The 21,603-nt window shown below is 39.8% G+C and overlaps 1 pseudogene; it reads right to left on the bottom strand.

The window, feature by feature from the left end:
- Nucleotides 1-855: 855 nt before the first annotated feature.
- Nucleotides 856-21,285, bottom strand: LOC147638045 (uncharacterized; annotated as a pseudogene).
- Between the last annotated feature and the right edge of the window lie 318 nt (nucleotides 21,286-21,603).

Raw genomic sequence — 21,603 nt, 5'->3', positions numbered from 1 at the left:
CTGGATTGATAGATCTTTCCAAAACCATAGACACTGCCTTCTCCCTTACCCAACTTACCCAAGAATCTGGATATTCATGCAACTAAGGCAAAAGAAAATGATAAAATTTTTTAATATGAGAAAGTCACTAAATGTATTGATCCAATCAATCAATGCTATCATTACATGAACTTACAGTAAGTGTTGTCATTCTAAATCTTGACTCAAGATATCTCCAAGCATTAGCAAGCACCATCCATCCACAAGATGTTGAGTCTTTCTGCAAAGGAACTTTCTGATTGTAGTACTTAAAATCTTCAAGTTTGTAGTCTTCATAGGTGGAACCTAGGAAACTCAAGATAAGTTTGGCATTACTGCAAGCAAAAAATATTAAGGGTCAACCAAACAATTGAAAACTTACAAAATATTGCTCTAGAACATAAACCATGGTAAAGTTGATTCTTACATTTTACTTCTCCCATGAATGGATGCTAAAGAATTCATAAAGATTACATCTCTATCCAATAGATTGAAGATAATAAGACTCCAATGGCCTCTGTGATAAGATGAATACTGCAATTAGTTGTGAATATTATAATGATGGACAAAAGATAATTGAGTGTGAGTCTTACACTTCAACATAAGGGTATACAATGTAATTGCATGTCAGCATATCAAAGTTTTTTAGAAAACTTGCAAGATCCCCTTGCCTATTGAAAAGGCACTGTGTTACAAGGGGATCAAGAATGGTCACTTGCATAGCCATTGAGTCAGGAAGATCCCTCATAAGACATCTGGAGACATAAACAAAACATATCAATAAAATATGGAATCAGAGAAATTCATCAAGAAAGCAAAAGGAAATCCACACAAACCTCAGACAGATAAAGAGAACTGTGTCACATATCTCAATATTGTGATTCACAAGCATACTTGTGTCTTCAGGGGCAATGTCATAATAAACCTCATCCTCTCCATGCATGGAGACATCTACTACCATTTGACCTGTTACATTCTGATAAAGTTCTGAATTGGATGCATGAAGAATTTTAGCTTGCTGAGAAAGAATGGCATCCTCTGTAATCTTCTCCTGCTCTCTCTCTTTCTCCACTTCTTCTTTAATATCGCGAGCTTTTCTTGTACTATAAGTATGTGAAACATCTTCAATAACAACTGATTGTTTGGGTTGTCTTGCTGGAGGAATATTTAGAATTTCAAAAGCCCTCATATCTTGACTTGGAATGGGTTCCAAAGCTTTGTCAAACTTGTATCTAAGTCTGGACACAAGCACAAAATCTTTGCTCATGAGAGTGATCCTATGAGCAAATGCAGCAGCAATGTATCCATCATTCATAAAGTCGATCAAAAAATCCTCAGCAGCCTCTTGAAGACACATAAGGGCCTGTGACTCCCATCGGACTTTATCAAGATTTGTGTTTCTCATTTTGCCAATTAACCTTTCTGATATGTCCCTGACAACCCGCATAAATGGCAGTCGACGAGGGATGAGAAGATTAGTAGATTTCTATGCCGCTCTAATCTCTCTTAGTGACTTCACCTGATAATTTAATCTCTTTCTTGCTGTTGCCCTAGCACGAGGCTTTGGAGGAGGCTTTTCTTGTTTTTCATCGGCAACAACTGGCTTTTTGGAAGATCCTGGTTTGTCTTGAGCTTTTTCAGTCTCCAAAGGGGCATAGACTTTCCTTGCAGTCTGTTTTGTCCTCGCCATTGAAGTTAAAGAAAAAGAATAGACCCGATCAGGGTGATTTGTGAGTTGAGATAAAAAAACTAACAGTGGCCCGAACTAAGCGATGAGGTGGATCCAAAATGGTTGGATTAGCTCTATCGCTTGATTCGGGCTATGACTATACGAGATGGAACTAAGCGATGAATAGCTTCCAAAAGGATTGGAATAGCTCAATCGCTTGATTCCGGATATGTCCGAAACAAGGTGAAGATGGAGATCGGCTCTATTGCTGGATTCGGGGTATGGCCAAGTGATAGGGGAGGATCCGGAAGCAAGCGATGAAGAAGGTCCGATTTGTTTGGATGAGATCTATCACTTGATATGGGTGAGAAGGGTAAAAGGAGATTCTGGGAATTTCGGAGGAGCAATTTCGCTTGATACCGTGTCGGTGAAAAATAGAAATGTTTTCAAGAAAATTAAATTTTTATACCTCGAATCCGTCGTACATAGGACCGTTGGATACATGTTTCATACAATCATTTTTGCCACGTGGCACGAACGGTCACTATTTAAGGTATTTTGGCCATGCTCCACGTGCTCCATCGGATATTCTCAAAAACTCTCTCTCGTTTTTTTTCAAACCTTCAAATTGCCAAGGCCCGCACCAGATGATAGAAGCATTCCTTAACTTTTGGACCACTTATTTTCGCTTAGTCGGGCTCTGCCATATAGTGACTTCCAAGCTCTATTTTGCAAAACTCTCTCTTTTTTTTTGAACCTTCAAATTGCCAAAGCCCGCACCAAGCGATAGAAGCATTCCAAAACTTTTGGACCACTTATTTTCGCTTAGTTCGGGCTCTGCCATATAAAGACTTCCAAGCCTTCTTCAGAATTATTCCAGCATTTTTCTCAAATATCACAATGAGTAAAAGTGTTGAGGACGACATGAACTTGTTAAAGAAAGCCCAAGTGAAAGACTCTTGAATGCTATTTTGCAAGATGGTCATGATATGAAGGTATACGTAGATGCAATGGAGATATTCAATCCAAGGTTTGTTCTTTCAGATGTTTTGATGAAGCTTGACATTCTTGAAGAGGAGTACAAACAATTTGAAATGTCAATTGAAGCTCATTGTTTTCATATCGGAGACAATGATTTTTGTCACCTTACCGATTTTACTCAGCTGTCAGTGGAGAAAGCCAAAGTTACAAAGAGGTTTAGTAGATTTTCAAATAGAATCTCTTTCACATGCCCTTCATCCATTTCTTGTCCAATTCATAAAAAGCTTTGTAACCTTGTCCCCAAAGATGTCTCCTTTCTTTTCTTTCTATTTTTGAGAGCAAAAATACAAGATAAAGAGCAAGAATCAGAAATTGATGCAGAGAAGGAGGAAGAAAACTTAAATGTCACCACAGTCTCAAAGCTAGAGAAAAGTGAGATTTTAGAAGAGGAAGAAATTGATGTTCAAGCTGAGGAGAAAGAAAGTGCAAATCTCGATGTTGCTGAATTTAGGGCTTTCACTGTTACTGAAGAGCCCTCAGAGGAAGCAAGCATATCTGAATCCTCTGTTACTGTTCCAAGCCTTCCTTTCTTCTATATCAATGAGAAAGATTTTATTCCTTTGTCCTATCTTCAATGTCTCTTCAATATCAGGGAAGACTACTGTATTGCAGCAATTTCAGAAGCTTGTGAGGTGACCAAAGACTTTATTGATACAGAAGTAGAGTCAAAGGAAGAGTTTTTGGCACTTGATTTGCAAACATCTGACCACTCATTTATCCCTGCTCCTGATGCACTTGCCTTGTGCCTTAAAAGAGTGGATGAGGAGAAACCTTCCATTAGAGATGAGGATTTTGAGAACAGGCTTATTGAGTTAGGTGTAGAGTCTTTTGGCATAGATTTCAAGCTTCAGGTAGATTCTGATAAAGTGGAAAGGGTTGGCTCATGCAACTTCATGAAAGACAAAGTAGTAAGTGAGGATGAGTTGCAGAAGGTAGTTTCCTTTTAATCTTTTGCAAAATGTTATTGTGATTGTAATTTTTTTAAAGTGAGGTTTTGTCTTGCAGATTGAATTGCTTGATAAGGATGATTTTCTAGGAAGAGCTAAAGGCAGCAGAGTGAAAGCTACAGAGAGACTAGGTCAAGAAGGCCTTCATCTGCTCTCATGCACTACTTACCTACATTGGATAAGGCTGTGTTCTGTGCATTCCACATGAACTTCTCTGAAGATGCTAAGTTGCCAATATTTGCCTTGAAGGTGTTGTCAAGGTTCATGGGATACACTCCCCTTCAAATAAATGCTAACAAGGTCTTGCTTCTAGAGAGAGCTGCTGCTCTTAGAATCTTTGGATATGCTGCAGGTTTCAATGCCTCAAGAGCAGGATACGATATCAATCTTCTTGGAGGTTATAGAAGGAGAAAATTTTTGAGATACAGAGGTGACATGCCAAATAGTCCCAAGAGAATCAAAAACTAATGTACACACAATATTTTGCAAGGACTGATTATAATTCAGCAAATATTTTGTAAGAGGTACAAATGTGTTAGTAAATCATTAGTCTCTATCTTGAGGTGTTTGTGTAGTTTCAGATTGCTGGTTCTTTGATCTCATCCTTTGTAATTGCCTCTTGTAGAACCAATTGAATAATTCTTTAAGTGCATTGCTTCTTCTTTGACCACCTCCTCTTCTGGTACATCTGAAAAAGGAAGTTCTCGCTTGATAGTGAGACTTTTCCATTCCTTGTGTGTTCCATGTTGCAAGGGGTCCTTCTGTAGCAAAATATGGTCCATGCAAGTAAAGAATATGCTACAAAGACAATTCTTTGTTAGTAAATTTAAGAAATTACACTTTAATTTTAACTGTTTTGATAAGTCTGAACACTCACCAAGTAATAAGTTATGTCTTTTTCTCCCCAGGCATCTATGATAGCTTTTATTAAAAGCTTTATTGCTTTTTTGAAATCATCTGCGCATAAGTATTTGAACCAACTTGTTGTCTTAGGACTTTGAAAAAATTGTTGAGTTTTTTCTAAACTTCCATACGTTTGTTGGCTATATCTGGTCTACTTTTGACATTTGTGGTGATGACACATAGATGTTTCCAGCAGTTCCACATTGCATTAACTTGTTTGGTGTCATGGTTGCTCAAAAATCTTCTTGCTTTTGCTCCTCCCATTGAAACATCTTGCAGAACATCACCTGTACCTCTAGAAAGAACAGGATCTTTTTTAAGATGCACTTCGCCACCATGGAAACCCATTTGAGAGAGCAAGGCTTTGCATTTTTCTATGCACTCATCTGCAAGTTTAGTCGTCTTAATAGAATATGCATAGTCCAGATGAAGTCAGAGCAATTTGTCCAAGATTCTTATCTATGCATGCAATGTACATATATGCACATTTTTTAAATGTATTGGTAGAATTGGATCCCAAATTTTAATAGAAGTTGGATAATCGACAACATTCACATTATTTCTGGATGGTGGTTTTCCAATCTCATTTTTTGCAAGTTGTCCCTGTGCTTGCCATGCAATAAAGACATGGATATTTGGTATTTGCTCCTCCACATACACCAAACATACACTTCAACGCCTTGAGGTCGGCACTCAAATGCCATTCCACAATGAAATCACCTATGTCATCTACATGAAGGTGTTCACCTGCATTTTGGCTCTGAATAACTGAAGGAATGTCTGTATGTGAAAAGAGCCACTTTAATGTTTCATGACTCTCTACTGGCACATGAGCTGATCCAATCCACCATAGCTCCATTTCTGATTGAGTTTTGTGGTATGGAGAATCAAGCTTACCTTGACTATAGTCCAATGCTTTATTCATTAGGGATATAGATATTCTTTCCATTTTTTGACATTTTTGGATTTGAGCTTCATCTAATTTTATAACAAATACAAGTTTTCCTTCACAATCTATTTCTCGAATGTTGTAATATCTCACCATAAAAGATTGGACTTTTCTAATGTTGATCCAAATATTATTATAAAGGTTGTATTCAAAACACGATTTTTTTTTTTGTCTCTCATATGGCATTGTTCCCTCAATATAGAAATACTCTCCGAAATGTTTGGAAATTTCCTCATTTAACAGAGTTCTATATTTTCCAACATTGTGAGGTCTAGGCAACCCAAAAGCTTTGATTTTGTAATACTTAAGGACCCTGAACCAGGTTTTAGAGATGGCTCTGTATCCCTTTCTACTCACTCCCACTGTGTCACAAACTTCTTGCATTTGGGAAGGCTGGACCAATAAGTCCATATCTTTTAGTAGATGTTGAAAGACTAGTGTTTTTTTAGTTTGATTTTCAGGAAGTTTCAAAAGTTTCAAGATATCCGACCTATTCATAAGCTCATTCAAAAATCTTACCCTTTCCTGAGCATTAGACATGTCAAATCCTAGAAGGGTAGTAACATGATCTCTTACAAGTTTTAACCTTTTTTTCCTTTGTCCAGATCTCTCTGTCAAGTTAACTACATCCCGCATTCGTTTTACTCGTGCTCTTAACCCTATTGGAGTTTCTTTTAAGGTTTTCAATTGATCATTTTCTTGTTTCAAAGACACTATTTTGTTTTCAAGTTCTATAATTTTTGTTGCATTCAAAGATAAAGTATTTTGAAGATATGTAATATATTCTGCATGTGATTGAGATAGTCTTGAACTATAACCAAGTAAGCCATCCACCCCCACCAACAAATCTAATCAAATCATGTGGTGTGTGAAAAGAAGGATACCGTCCTGTTCTGGGATCCGGTGGATATAGACTTCCATCTGTCCCCATAGGTCAATATGCTTCTTTCCTTCGTTGCGAAGATGTTGAGCTTCATTCGCACATGAAAGGGGTCTTTGGTAGACACTCCGTGTAGTTGCATACTCTTGGTTGAGCTTGATATTCAAATGAAACTTACGATTAGATGTATCACTCATTACTAACAGAGCTAAAAATATTAGCAGAGCTATTAGAAGATGAGAGACGCAGAAGAATGAGAATGAGATGTAGCTTATGAAATTCTTAGAGAAGCAGAGGAGTGAAACTAAGAATAAGCTTGTGAAATTTTTTGGAGAATGGATGAGAGCGCGTTCGGAGGGAATGGTCATTCAAAAGTAAGAGAAATAAGTATTTGCCGCAAAGTCACTAAAAGAGGACAAATTTCGAGACGAGCCATTAAAGAGTAGCATGAAAACGATATATTTTTTTAGATTTTAAAATATGTACTTAGATACGTGTTTAATCACATAGATACGCTTTAAATATCCAAAACGGCCAAATTTGGAGCCGTTTTGACCGTCAACGTTCTACTAATTAGAAAGTTAGCGAATTCCTTACACAACCCATTTTGAGACGTTTTTGGCCCTAATGCTCTTGTTTGATGAAACAAGGATGGATAAGGTTGCACATGGGCATGGTATTGCCTCGTTCTATTTGGCATCCATAGACTCCTATGACTTCTCTGAAGGTGGTGTAGACACATGAGTCAAGGTGGAACCCACTACTCTCCATTTGTGCTTAAGCTTTGGGATTAGTGTCATAGGCATGACTTTTGGTCTCCACTCTATCTTTTCTCTTGTGTTTTAAGGCATCGTGGGAGAGGCTTGTGGTATGGTTTTCTTGACTTTGGAACCCTAATGTAGGGGTTCCCTTCGTCAAAGAATTATGCTTCTAGCAACTTGGTTTAGAACTTGTGCTTCTAGCAACTTGGTTTAGAAGCCTTGTACTTCTAGTAGCTTGGTTAGAACCCAATGAAATGATGTTTGTGGCTATGTTGGGTTTACTAGGTTTAGTTCCAATAATATAAAATTCAGCTTTAAAACAATCAATGGCCATGGATTGGGAATTGTTTCCCATGGTAATGGTGTGAGGGGTGGGTGGCCTAATGAGATCCACGTCTCCTAATGAGATCCACGTCTCCTAAGATAACACACTGTGGCTAGTCTCGTTGTCAACTAAGGAAAGCAATGCAGCTAGGTGTGAGGGGTGGGTGGCCTAATGAGATCCACGTCTCCTAAGATAACACACTGTGGCTAGCCTCGTTGTCAACTAAGGAAAGCAATGTCAACTAGGTGTGAGGGGTGGGTGGCCTAATGAGATCCACGTCTCCTAAGATAACACACTGTGGCTAGTCTCGTTGTCAACTAAGGAAAGCAATGCAACTAGGTGGTTTTTTTGGGGAAACTCCAGCTTAGGGAGCGGGCTCCATTACTAGTTCCATTTCAAATGCCTTAAGCATGATCATGGATGTGATTCCAGTGATGCCTAATCGTGCAAGCCTTGTCCCAAGGTTCTATGGAAGAGTGTCCATGGTCTTCACCAAAATTTGAATCCAATCAAAGTCGCTAGGCTCTACAAGGGGCTCATATTCTTGGTTCTCATCTTCACCATCCAATATCTTGTTAAGTACTCTACATATATGATTAGCGAGAATACCTCGACCCATTGCATGAGTCTTCCTTGTTTGCAATTTCATTTCCAAGGAATGGTTACCTTTTTATATTTAAGTACTCTACATATATGATTAGCGAGAATACCTCGACCCATTGCATGAGTCTTCCTTGTTTGCAATTTCATTTCCAAGGAATGGTTACCTTTTTATATTTAAATGTGATTAGTTTCCCAATGAGAATAAGTCTTGCATATCTTATGTAAGGACTTTCGTCGAGGATCATGGTATATGACCCTCTTCTCTGAAAATCCATCACCACAAATGTGTGGTGGAAGGTTATCCCAAAGGTCTTAATCTTTGTATCATGAAGGATGCCCAAAGCTGTGTTCCGATCAGAAGCTTGACCAGGAGGCTTGTGCCTATGAGTGGTGGGCTTCCCTAGGCCTCCCAATAATCCTATGTTGACACCAACACCACCATCCAAGATTGTAGAGATCATCGTGCCTTTATAATCTTTCATATGGGAAACTTTGGTTATTGTAGAGATCGACATGTTACTTTTAATGTACTATCCCATCTTGCATATGGGAACCTTTGGTTATCCTTTTGTCTTGAGTATGGAAGAAGAGCTCTCAATGTGACATGGCTCATATTCCCCCTCTTCAAGTTTAGGAGTGTGGGCTCTTAAGTTCATAAATGTTAGCCTCTTAAGTTCCCTCTTATTCAATCATATAAGTCTCTCCAAAGTCGAGAAATTTCTTGTAAAAGAGAACTTATTAGGACTTGAAGTTCTAAGGATAAAAAGGTTGCGAGGCCTATGATGTCCCTTGTGTGTAATATTTATGCGCTCACTTAGCTCACACCACTCAAAGGTGGGACTAAGAGGTGGACTTAGACCTGCCAATGTGTAGAGGATAATAAGCACTAATCCTTCCCATAGAGAGGCTACCTATAATGGAGTCGAAATGAAGTCATCACCTCTCCCATCAAAGATGGTGCCTCTGATGGGGCCAAAATTAAGTCTTCACATATCCCATCAGAGGCCGTGCCTCTGATGGGGTTGAATAAAGTCGTCACCTATCACAGTAGAGAAATAAATATGATGATGACCCATGGAAGGCGAACTTTCACCTCCCACTATGTCCTCCTTCACATTGAATTTAGCAATCTAGAATCTCGTAAGATAGGCGAAGGCTTCAATAGAGGCTTCAAAATTGGCTCTTTTTGTAGCTTCTTAAGAATGGTCGGCCTATCCCATTAGAGGTCGTGCCTTTGATGGGGTTGAAATAAAGTCACCACATATCCCATTAGAGGTCGTGCCTCTGATGGGGTTGAAATAAAGTCACCACATATCCCATGAGATGGCACTGCCTCTGATGGGGTCGAACAAAGTTGTCACCTATCACAGTAGAGAAATGAATATGATGATGACTATGATGACCCATGGAAGGCCAACTTTCACCTCCCACTAAGTCCTCCTTCATTGAATTTAGCAATCCAGAATCTCAAACTGGCAGAGGCTCGGTAGAGGCTTCAGAATTGGCTCTTTTGCAACTTCTTATTATGAATGGTCATTCACGAGGGTTACGACTATGGCATTTTGCATGCTCTGAGGTTCCCTTACTGGTTATATGATTAAATATGGCATATGATACACTCACATGGGGTCAATGATTTGCACTTAACCACTTGCTCAAGTACTAACTCTAGTTCAGTCTACACCTGCCTTACCATCCTTAATTGGCTTTGAAACCTTCTCTTTTTTGCAACATCTTAAGAATGGTCACAAGTTCGGCTATGGCATTTTGCATGCTTTGAGGTTCATTTACTGGTTCTATGATTAACTGTGGCATATGATACACTCATGTGCAGTCAATTATTTGTACTCAACCACTTACCCATGTACTGGCTCTAGTTCAACCTGCACTTACTCAACCACTTACCCATGTACTGGCTCTAGTTCAACCTGCACTTACTTTACAAGTGCTTGGGATTTCATTCGCTCCTTTTCCAACACGGGGTTGGGGTATTCTTTAATTTTCTTTGTAAGTTTTATGAAGTCAATGGGTTTTCTTTGGGAAGAGCTAGTTTAAGGCGAGGGATCGCATGTTATCTCCACAAGGGAGGCTTCGGAGCTATCGACGAACCAGTTTCAATGGTCACAATATCGTTTTCCTTGACAACTAATCATGCATTTCATTTCCACATGCCCTTTGAGATTTTCTTATTTTGGACCTTTGGTTCTGATCCTTTAGCCTTTTCAATAGCAGAGGGGCTGCTACAACCTTTCGGACTTTGCCTCAAGCTCAAGATTTTTGCTTCTTAGCTGCCTTCTTGGATGTTTTTTTTCTTGGCTACTTCCCTCATCTTGATTTGAAGCCTTGTGATGTCATAAAGGGGGACTGTATGAATAAGTCTTTCTTGTATGCTTAACAAGTTAAGGCTTACCAAAGTGGTTAATTCTCCTACCAATGGGGTGTAGCATTATATGGTAGTGATGTGCGTGAACACACTTAGGACCGCCGGGGCACTTTTTCCCTCACTAGGAGGTTTTTTCCCCTGGGCATATGTACACCCTCTTATCTACTCATTTTGGGGTGTGTACTTATCTTTTGTATCTAGCACACATTTTTTCATTCTAATCTAGTGAGTTTGTGTGCTCTCAAGCTTCTCTATCTTGTGTGTGTGCATTGTTGCAACCCTAACCCTAATTCCAACAATTGGTATCAGAGCTAGCTTCCTTGACACTTGATCTAGTAGTCTGCCTTCCTCCTCACGACCCTGTTTTTCTATCTCCGATTGAGATACCCTCTTAGGAGAAGAAGGTATATACTTTAGTGTGAAGTATCAGAGCTAGCTTCCTTGACACTTGATCTAGTAGTCTGCCTTCCTCCTCACGACCCTGTTTTTCTATCTCCGATTGAGATACCCTCTTAGGAGAAGAAGGTATATACTTTAGTGTGAAGTATCAGAGCTAGCTTCCTTGACACTTGATCTAGTAGTCTGCCTTCCTCCTCACGACCCTGTTTTTCTATCTCCGATTGAGATACCCTCTTAGGAGAAGAAGGTATATACTTTAGTGTGAAGTATACAAAGTATACAAAAAAATTTGGGGTCCGCAGCGCGATTCGGGCACATTCTGGGCACCGCAAGGTTTCTACAGACATTCTGGAGAGGCGTTATTTTGGATTGGTTTTGCTTGATTTTGGGTGTTTGCGCTATGTAGTGGCAAAGATTTGGTGTGCAGCAGCATCTACAGTGTCTTCAACAACATCAACCATCATACTTTCACCAGTAACACTCTATTCTCTACTCTGTGTTATTTTTCATACGCTTTGCAAGTGATTCAGTCAGTTGGCAGCCATCTAGGGTTGCATTCAGTGAATATTGAGTACTTGCAATGTGTTGAAAGATTTTGCATTTGGTGAATATTGAGTACTTGCAATGTGTTGAAAGATTTTGCATTTGGTGAATATTGAGTACTTGCAATGTGTTGAAAGATTTTGCATTTGGTATAAAGTCATGGCTGGCAGTAGCGATGTATTCAACATGTTGTCTGCTGAGGATAAACTTGATGGGACTAACTACCCAATGTGGTCAGTGGTAGTGAAACTCATCCTGTTTCACAACTACCAATGGAACCAAGTGCTACATGTACATCTGAAGTAGAATCTGATACAAATGTGGCTCCTCCACATGCACCACCAGTACCTCCCACTGCTGCTGCTCAACGAGATGGGACGGAAGAGATGCACAGGCACATGCATTGCTTGCACTTTCTGTGAAGCGAAGCATTATTCTTCGGTCATGTAAGACTTTAAAACAGGTATGGGATACACTTGCTGCATTATACCAGGTGCGCAATGAAGCATGTGTTGCATATCTATGCAAACAGTTGGAATTTGAGCACATGAATGAGGGAGACTCAATGGATAGCTTCTTGACCAAGATCAAAGATTTTAAGGAGCAACTTTCTAGTGTGGATGAGATATTTCCTGATAGTACATTGGTGCCCACAATTCTCAATGCATTATCGGATTCTATCAGAGTTTTGCCTCTACCCTTAGACACATGATGAAGGGAAATCCAAATGCCCTTACATTTGATGAGCTAGTTTCAATACTCCTGCACGAAGAGCAGTCTAGGCAAAACAAATCTGTTATGTGAGTTGGTATGACCAAGCTTTTGTTGCCAATCAGAAAGGTAAAGGTAAAGCTTCTTCGCATGGTAGCTGTAAGCCAAAATTAGAATCCTCAGGTAAGGATACATAGAAAGAAGGTGACAAGCCTAAAAAGAACGGCAAGTGTCAAGGAAACTAGGGCACTACATGAATGACTGCAAGAAAAGACTAGAGAAGAAGAAAAAGAAAGAATCAGGCATGGCTGTGGTGGTGGCTAATGCATCTGCACCAAGTACAGAGAAGAAAGAATCCGCAAGTTTTGCTCAATATGATTGGGCATAGACTGTATTTATGACCCTTTTGTTCATGATGTATGCATGTTAGTGGCAGAATCGAATGCTTGGTACTTTGACAGTGGTGCTAGTAAGCACATTACTTCACCAAAAAAATTATTCTCATCTCTGGAATCTCTCCCAAGTGCAGGAACTATCTCATGTGCAAATGGTTTCTCATATCCTGTCAAAGGAGTTGGTAAAGTTGTGCTCACTGCTGCAAATGGGGGCGCATTTACTCTTTTTAAAGTTTTATATGTGCCAGGCATTAAGAAGAACTTGTTGTCAGTTTCAGCCTCAGCCTTGTTAGGCTTGATGGTGAAATTTACGGATGACAGATATACAGTTCAAGATAGAAATGATGGTTATTCTATCATTGCCTCAGGTACCTTGTTTCATGGCCTATACAAGATGGATGTATTTGAGAAGTTGTAGCATGATGCTTGCTCAATCTCTACTACGACTCGTGCTATGAGTGATGTAGAATTATGGCATGCACAGTTTGGCCATCTAAATTATGGCAATTTGTTACGCCTTCAAAGGCATGATATGATGTCTGAGTTGCCAACTCTTGAGACCCCTACTAGACATGTATGTGACGGGTGTATTTTTGGTAAAAACGCGTCGGGCATCATTTCCAAAGGATGGATCCGTGAGAGCTATTAAAAATTACAGCTTATACATAGTGATGTATGTGGTCCTATGAGGACACCATCTATTGGGGGATATCTCTACTTCGTCACACTTGTATTGATGATTACTCCAGATATAGCTAGGTGTATCCATTAAAGAAGAAGTCAAAGGTTTTTATGTGCTTTAGGCACTTCGTATCCATGGCTGAAACTGCATGTGAATGTAAAGTTGGCACCCTTTGTTCAGATCGAGGGGGGGAGTATATGTGTAAGGAATTTCATGCATATATGGCTAAAAAAGGCATAAGACATCAATGTTGTACATCGCCATACACACCTCAGCAAAATGGTGTGGCTGAGAGGAAGAACAGGTCTCTCATGGAGATGGCACGATGTATGGTGAAAGACCAAGATTTACCTCATGGTCTTTGGTTAGAGGCAACTATGTGCGCAAACTATGTGTTGAACAAATGCCCTACCAAGGCCTTGCTGTCTAAAACTCCTTATGAAGCTTGGCATGGCAAGAAGCCTTATGTGGCTCATTTACGTGTTTTTGGTTGTCTTGCTTATACTCTTGTGCATGAGCAACAACGCAGTAAGCTTGATGATAAAGGCATATTTGTGGGATACAGTTAAGAAAGCAAAGGATATAGACTCTACCATTCGGCCTCAAAGTGGATTTTGGTAAGTAGAGATGTTTTTGTCGAAAACTCAGTTCAGCCCATGCTTTCATGCAAAAAAAATAGCAGAATGTATGCTCACAGAGGACATGTTTGATTCGCTCCTATCTTTTTTTGATGGAGGGCAGCCATATGTAGAGCAATTGAATGCTCAACCAAGTGCTAAAATTCAGCCTTTGCAGGTGCAAAATTAGCCTGCAAATCAGCCTTTTGATAAGGCAACTATTGAGGATGTAGTAGATGAGGAGAGAGCAGCTGTAGAAGAATCTAGGCGTATGACATTGAGGGATAGCAAGTTGGCAGCTCCTTTACCTAGCAGAACTCATGCAGGTTCTCATCATGCAGATTATTCTCATGTGAATCATGTTCTCATTTCTACTTTATGTAATGAGGAGGAACCTGTTTCCTTTAAGGAAGCACATGATGATCATTGGATGCATGCTATGCACGATGAGTATAACTCTATACTCAAGAATAACACCTGGTATTTGATAGATCTACCTCATGGCAAGAAGGCCATTGGTACTAAGTGGGTTTACAAGTTAAAACGCAAAGCAAATGGCAACATTGATCGCTACAAGGTCAGACTTATTGCAAAGGGGTATGCCCAGCAAAAGGGCATTTATTATGATGAGACCTTTGCATCCATATCTCACTACCATTAGGTGTCTCATTACTTTGGTAGCATATCATGGGTGGAATGTACATCAGTTGGACATTAAGACTGCATTCTTGAATGGTGATTTACATGAGGAGAGGAGGTGTATGTATCAAAGCCTCCTGGTTTTACTGTGAAAGGAGAAGAGTCTAAAGTATGTAGGTTGAAGAAGGCTCTTTATGGCCTTAAACAGGCTCCTAGAGCATGGTATGAGAAGATTCATACATACTTGGTTGCAAATGATTTTTGCAACAGTCCAACAGAGAGTACCCTCTATGTGAAGATGAGTAAGGACACATTTTTGGTCATCCTTCTATACGTTGATGACATGCTGCTCACGGGACTTGATATAGATTAGATTTCAGCCTTTAAGGGGTTGATTTGCAGTCATTGTTTGAGATGTCAGATTTGGGGCCGTTGCATTACTATTTGGGGATCCAGTTTATGCAGCGCAATGATGGTATTATTATGCTACAGTCTAAATATATACAGAAGCTATTGAAGAGGTTTAATCTTAAAGACTGTAAACTTGTGGCTACACATATGGAGACAAGTACTCGACTTAGTATCCAAGATGCAGGAGACTCTTTTGATGCTAGTTTGTATCAGCATGCTATTGGATCCCTTCTTTATGTATGCAACACGAGGCCAGATATACAGTATGCGGTCTCACAGTTGAGCAAATTTATGCATAGCCCGGGTACGAAGCATTGGCAGGTTGTTAAGCGGGTTTTTTGCTATTTACAAGGCACTCAGTATTTTGGATTGTTTTATCCAAAAGGAGGTGAGTCACAACTGCATGCTTTTAGTGATTCAGATTGGGCTGGATGTTATGACACACAAGTGTCCACTAGTGGGTTTTGCTCTCACCATGGTGATTCATGTATATCATGGCTCAACAAGAAGCAACCTATAGTGGCCACTTCCAATTGTGAAGCTGAGTAGTACAGGGCAGCTTTTACAGCTACAGTTGAGTGTGAGTGGCTCAGACGTCTTATGGCTGATTTGGGTGTTGGACAGTCATCTAACACCATGATTTTCACTGACAGAGCACATTAGCAATGCGAGGAACCCAGTGTTTCATGCTCGCACTAAGCACATTGAGGTGCATTACCACTATGTCAGGGAAAGACTCTCTTCAGCAGAGATCAGCTTGGTCTATGTGCCTACACATGACAACATGGCATATTTATTCACAAAGGCTCTTCCTCGTGAAAAGTTAGAAGCTTTTCGTAAAGCTTTGGGCTTGTAAAAACTGCCTTTTCAGGATTGATCGACCATACCCTATACATGTTTACATCATTACTCTAGGGGGGATTTGTACCATTATATATGGTAGTGATGTGTGTAAACACACTTAGGACCACCGGGGCACTTTTTCCCTCACTAGGAGGTTTTTTCCCTCGTGCGTATGTACACTCTCTTATCTACTCATTTTGGGGTGTGTACTTATCTTTTGTATCAGCACACATTTGTTCATTCTAATCTAGTGAGTTTGTGTGCTCTCAAGCTTCTCTATCTTGTGTGTGTGCATTGTTGCAACCCTAACCCTAATTCCAACATGGGGTTGTCACTCTTTTGGGACAATTATTGAAAGCATGTTCGGATCCATATGTGCCTCCGTACGGAATGATATTGGGGTTTGGCACTAGATTCGAGGATGGAGTTGGGGCACTTATTGGTGAGATGCTCTATGAGGACACTCAATAACACAGTGCGAGCTATAAGGGAAACATCATGCATGACATGTTATTGCACTCTCTTGCCCTTTATTGCACCATAGCTTTGAACAAGGGAACAAGGAGGCATAGTCAATGGATGAGGGTTGTTCTAGATATCCAGATGAATCGTACTTTCTCATATGACTCGTAGCTCTCCTAATCAAAACTCTTGGAGTTCGGTAGTAGAGTCATCGAGTATTGTTGTACTACTAGTGATTTCAACAAGGAACCGGTTGGGGTGGTAATACCGGAGGTGGGTATGGCATTGGTAGCAAAGGTATATATATATGTCTTGGTATAGGGTTTTGGTAAGGGCAGCAGGGCTAGTCGTTGTGGCTTTGGTACCAGGGAGCATAAGTTGTGGTGATGGGTTTCCCCTGGTACCAACAATGAGTTGCATCATGGTTCTCATGGCACTAGTAATGAGAACAATATTGTTATTGTCTAGACCTTAGCAGTGGACACTCCATGCTTGTATGGTTTTAGTGACAGATTGCACACCAAACCATATCTCTTTGTGGAAACAAACGGGAGTGCCCCAAATGAGGAACTGGATGGGGGTAGCCTAATCAGCTAAGAAATTTTTATGTCAACTCGTCCATGCTCATATCCTCAACTAAGACTCTAGCTAGTGCTGGTTGGAGACCCTTAAGCATTGAGGCTTTGGATGATGCATCCCCTTTCTATTGGTTTGGGTCCTCACCAGCACACTCATCAAAGATGCAGTGTCTAGGCCTACAGAGGTGGTCATGAAGCCTCTTGCTCTTGAGACTAATCATAAATCGATTAACTAAGTGATAAGTCATCTAGTCTCTCACGCGAAGGCTACATCTGATCTGGAGATACTTGGTTCTAGTAATATAGTCTTGCATTGTTTCATCCTCCTTTTACTTGAGATTATAGATCTGTGTGATAGGGCTCCAATGGGCAAGAATCGATGAATATATGTCTTAAGACCTCATAGTTGGCTTTTTCATGAGGGTTTAGACACCTAAACCACTGCCTTGTTTTGCCTTCAAGGCAAAGTCTGAATGAATGAATCTTGGTGGGATCATCAATCCTTCCCATGGCTTCACAAATTTGATCGAACTTCTCTAGATAGTCTAATTCCATTAAATTTGTTCATCATCCTTGAGATGTGGATTGGCTTTATTTTTCCCAACTCTGCACCTCTATGTATTATGTTTATGGCAACCTCCCTTTCCATTTCAAACGCCCTCTTGAGCATGTCTCTATATACTTACAGAACACAAGGAAGTGATTACACAAAAACCTCTGTTTCAAGGTTTAGGAATTGTTGCCCCATGGGGTTGGGCTGTGTGGTTTCTAATGGCACTTGTCCGATGTTACGGAACTAGCTTTGAAATTGCAGACTTATCCGAACGGATATCTAAATGGAGAAGAACTGGAACTTGGTTTCGTGGGGAAGACGCTGCTATAATGAGCTCGTGGAAAGTGGATCCCCTTTGGTTTTGAGGTAGTCCTAGACATTAGCTCTTTACCCTTCCCAGCATTCCATGTTCCTCATTCGAACGAAGAAGAACTTGGTTTCATGGTGAAGACGCTTCTATAATGAGCTCTTGTGGAAAGTGGGATGACTCCTTGTATTATGTCTGCTTACTGTTGTGTGTCTTGAGGATTACATATAGTAGTAAGTAATGTGTGCTCTTGCTACTGTGTGTTTTGAGGACTCCTCCTTGCACTGTGTGTTTTGAGGAACACTTGCCCCTAAAAGGAGACATGTCTTGATTTGTCAAAGGATCTTGTATATAGAGATTTGTCTTGTCCAAATAAACTAATAAAATAGTAGAATCTAAATACTATGAACATAAAACTAAACCCTTACACCAAGCATAGATAAAACATAGAATAATAATCAAAAAACACAATATTGGGTGACATGTGTGGCCCCTTCTCCCCCACACCACATGGTATTTATATCATATAAGCAAAAATAGTCCTTGGAGCCGTTAATTAGAGTGCTTTTCCAAAATTGGGCTTTTCTTTTTACAAAAGTAGCCTTTGTTTAAATTCTAAGATATCAGCTATAATAAATCCTTTTCTCAATAGCTATGTAAAATGCACCTAACCATATTAATTCTAAAATGGTGCACACATGTGCACTAAGACAAAAATAATGTTGGTGCATAGGCGTCCAATGCCCATCATCGTCATCCTCGTACCCATAGCCTATACTCATACAATCCACAATGTTAGGTCACAATTAAATTGGAATCACTCAACAAAATAATACTAACTTGTGAGTAGGAGGGCTTGCAATGGGACCATGAGATTAGGCGGGGCCCTCGAGTCCTAAGCATCACCAAGCTCATCTAGAAGATAAGGCCATAGGATTATCATAGTGGAAATTTTGTGGGTTAAGACGGGAGATCTCCTTGATAGAGAGTGACATTATGTTGAGGCACTTGATATAATGGTTAAGAAAGGAGATTCTCCTTGTTAGAGAGTGACATTGTGTTGAGGCACTTGATATAATGGTGATCTTGTGGGAGAAGATTTTGCGATGTAGAATGGAACCTTACGGGAGAACATGATGGCGCCTATGAGGCGCCAAATATTGTTAATGTTGACAAGTAATTGCATTAAGAGAGGGAGGTTAGCTAGCTAATTATCTTATTACTAGCATATTTTCCACATAGCCTTACTAGTGGAGTATGATGATAGTGTAATCAACCTAGTAGAATGCAAGTGCTCGCGTCTTTTGAGTCAATCGTTATGAGATAAATGAGCTAGCTCAAAGCTATGAGCAAGATGCCCATAGAAAATCTTTGGTATAGTCCTATCTTTTTGCAATGTTAGATAGCCATATGTGGAGCAAATGGATACTCAACAAGGTGTCACAATCAACCCATATTGGCTGAACATTAACTTAAATTTCAGCCCACATAGTAGCTTTATTAATGAGGCAAATGCAATTGATTTAGTAGATGAGGAAAAGGTATCCATACAAACAACCAAGAGTATGCCAAGATGACTAGTGTGGAGACAATGTAGATAGCAAATTAACTGCTCCTTTGCCTAGTAGGACATGTGCAAGTTCTCAGCATACATCCTTATTCTTCTATGGATCATGCTCTCATTTCTAATATATGCAATGAATAGGAACTTGTTTCCTTTAAGGAAGCACATGAAAATGATAATTGGGGATGCATGCCATGTAGGATGAGTACGAATCAATCTAAAAAAATGACACTCGGTATTTGACAGATTTACCTTATGATAAAAGGCCTAATAACGAGGCTTTGGAGTGTACATCCACTTTCTACAGCATGGATGAATGTAGTACCACACAAAGATCCAACACATAAAAACCCAAATCATACTCAGGTAGGTAGATATACATCCACTTTCTACAGCATGGATAAAAACCTTACCACAAAGAGAGCCAACAAAAAAACAATGACACAATTACATTCATAGTACAACATTACCACAAAAAAGGTCTCACATCAAAACAAAATTACATGTGAGCTACTCCCCCTTGTCAATGAAATTTAGGCACTGGTTCAAGGTTCATTGAGAGAGAGAGGGAGAGAGAGAGAGAGAGAGAGAGAAGTGGATAAAGGCATGATTGAGACATAATAAAACAAGGTGTTTTTTTAACATAAAACACCAATGAGGGATCCCTATATTTAGCCCTTTTCTTGCTTGGGTTTGCTGAAATCATTAAAAATGTAGTCATCCTTTAGACACACTCAAGGCTGCTCAATGAAGGCTTAAGCAAATTAAAGGTTGGTAGTACCATAGAAACAGAGTCTTCATCCTTCATCCGCAACAATAGTCCATACATATAAGGAGGCTTTTTAACTTCATCCACAAGACCTTGCTCAATAATACTAGTAAGAAAACATTGTGGTTTGAATCTTCGTCTTTTGGTATGCTCTATAAGACTAGGTGTAAGAGACCATGTGGTTTGAATCCTTAGGTCTTTTGGTATACAAGAACTTTCAACAACTAAAATGCCAAAGGTCCATTTGGTGTTTTCAATGACTTCACTAACCACTAACTATAAACACAAGGGCCGATAGATAGTGTAAAGCTACATTCTATTTTTCATAATTCTGCACCACATGAACAATATTGCACTTTTCAGTAGTGAAAACATCAATCCTTGAAAAGATGTACAAGCCTGATTAAATGAATGTACAACTACGCCAATAGATCTATATTTTAAGAAAATTCTACATATGTATAACAATCACTTCAGATAATCGTGCAAATGTGTGCCCATGCCTCTGCCAAGTCCTTTTTGTTTGACTAATTATGTGCTGAATATAAGATAAGGATGCCTCTTATACTTGGTCTCAATTTAACAGCAGGTAGGCAAGCCACTTAGATGCAAAAATACAATTTACAGTGCAGTTTCTAATTGTAAGAAGGCTCAGTGATGGTTAATTGAGGATGGATTAGAAACAAGGCAGAGAGCCACTGGTGTGGCAACTTCCGAAGGCACAAGGGCACCTCAGTTGAGCTGTCTATTGATGGTAAGCTGTGCATCAATGTGTTGCAAGTTATGTAGTCGGGCAACAGAGGCACAGCATTGCTGGAGAGATTGGGCCTAGACTTTAAGGTTTAGTTTAGAGAAATGTATTCGTCAGTCAGCTCTGTTCTCAGATCATTCCATACACATCGTGTTGATCAACTTGAGGTGGTCATTGTCACGAAAAACAAAGTGAGCGATGAGAGTCCAATACAGGTATGGATTTGTGCAACTTCAGGTCATCATCATACCAGCAAAATCTCCTATTTTAGCGATCTGTTCAACCTTCCTGCAATTAGCTCCAGTTACTCTAAGAGCCTGTTTGTCTGCTTTATATAAAAACCCATCTTACATCTTTTTCAATATCATGTAGGTGACCATCAGGGCAACTTTCCGTAAATTGCAAAGGACTCGAAATGCACGTGAAAGTTTGGAGTAAGTAAAAAGCGGCCAACTCTCATTACACCATTGAAGTACACATCCATCCAGCATCAAGGTCAGCTCTAACTCGATCAGATACACCACACCACATGACATATAACCAGTAGCCAGACCCTTGTGTCTCCAAGTTTAAGTACACCATTTTAGTAGCATATCCACTGGTGAACCCATTAAATAGGGTGTATCAAAGGTCTTCGGGGAAGGAAACAATCAAATGGTGTATGCAGAAATATGATATCAAGGTCAAGCACAATTCAATCAGATACAATGCCACGATGGTACATATAATCAGTAGCCAAAACCTTAAAAGTAACAAAAGAAGAAGTTCGGCTACTTTTGCCACCTACTGGACAAATGCTCTGTAAATTTGCTTCGGATTGGTTGTGCATAGCCATTTGATAACTGGGCTTGGCAGTAGTGGACAAAGGTACACTGGGTAGCATCCCCAAACTTTAGTTGG

Source organism: Cibotium barometz, chromosome 5, assembly GCF_041138505.1.
Source record: "Cibotium barometz isolate CiBa-2024 chromosome 5, ASM4113850v1, whole genome shotgun sequence".
NCBI classification, from domain to species: domain Eukaryota; kingdom Viridiplantae; phylum Streptophyta; class Polypodiopsida; order Cyatheales; family Cibotiaceae; genus Cibotium; species Cibotium barometz.
The sequence above is the reverse complement of the archived record's forward strand: the minus strand, read 5'-3'. Positions and strand labels throughout refer to the sequence as shown.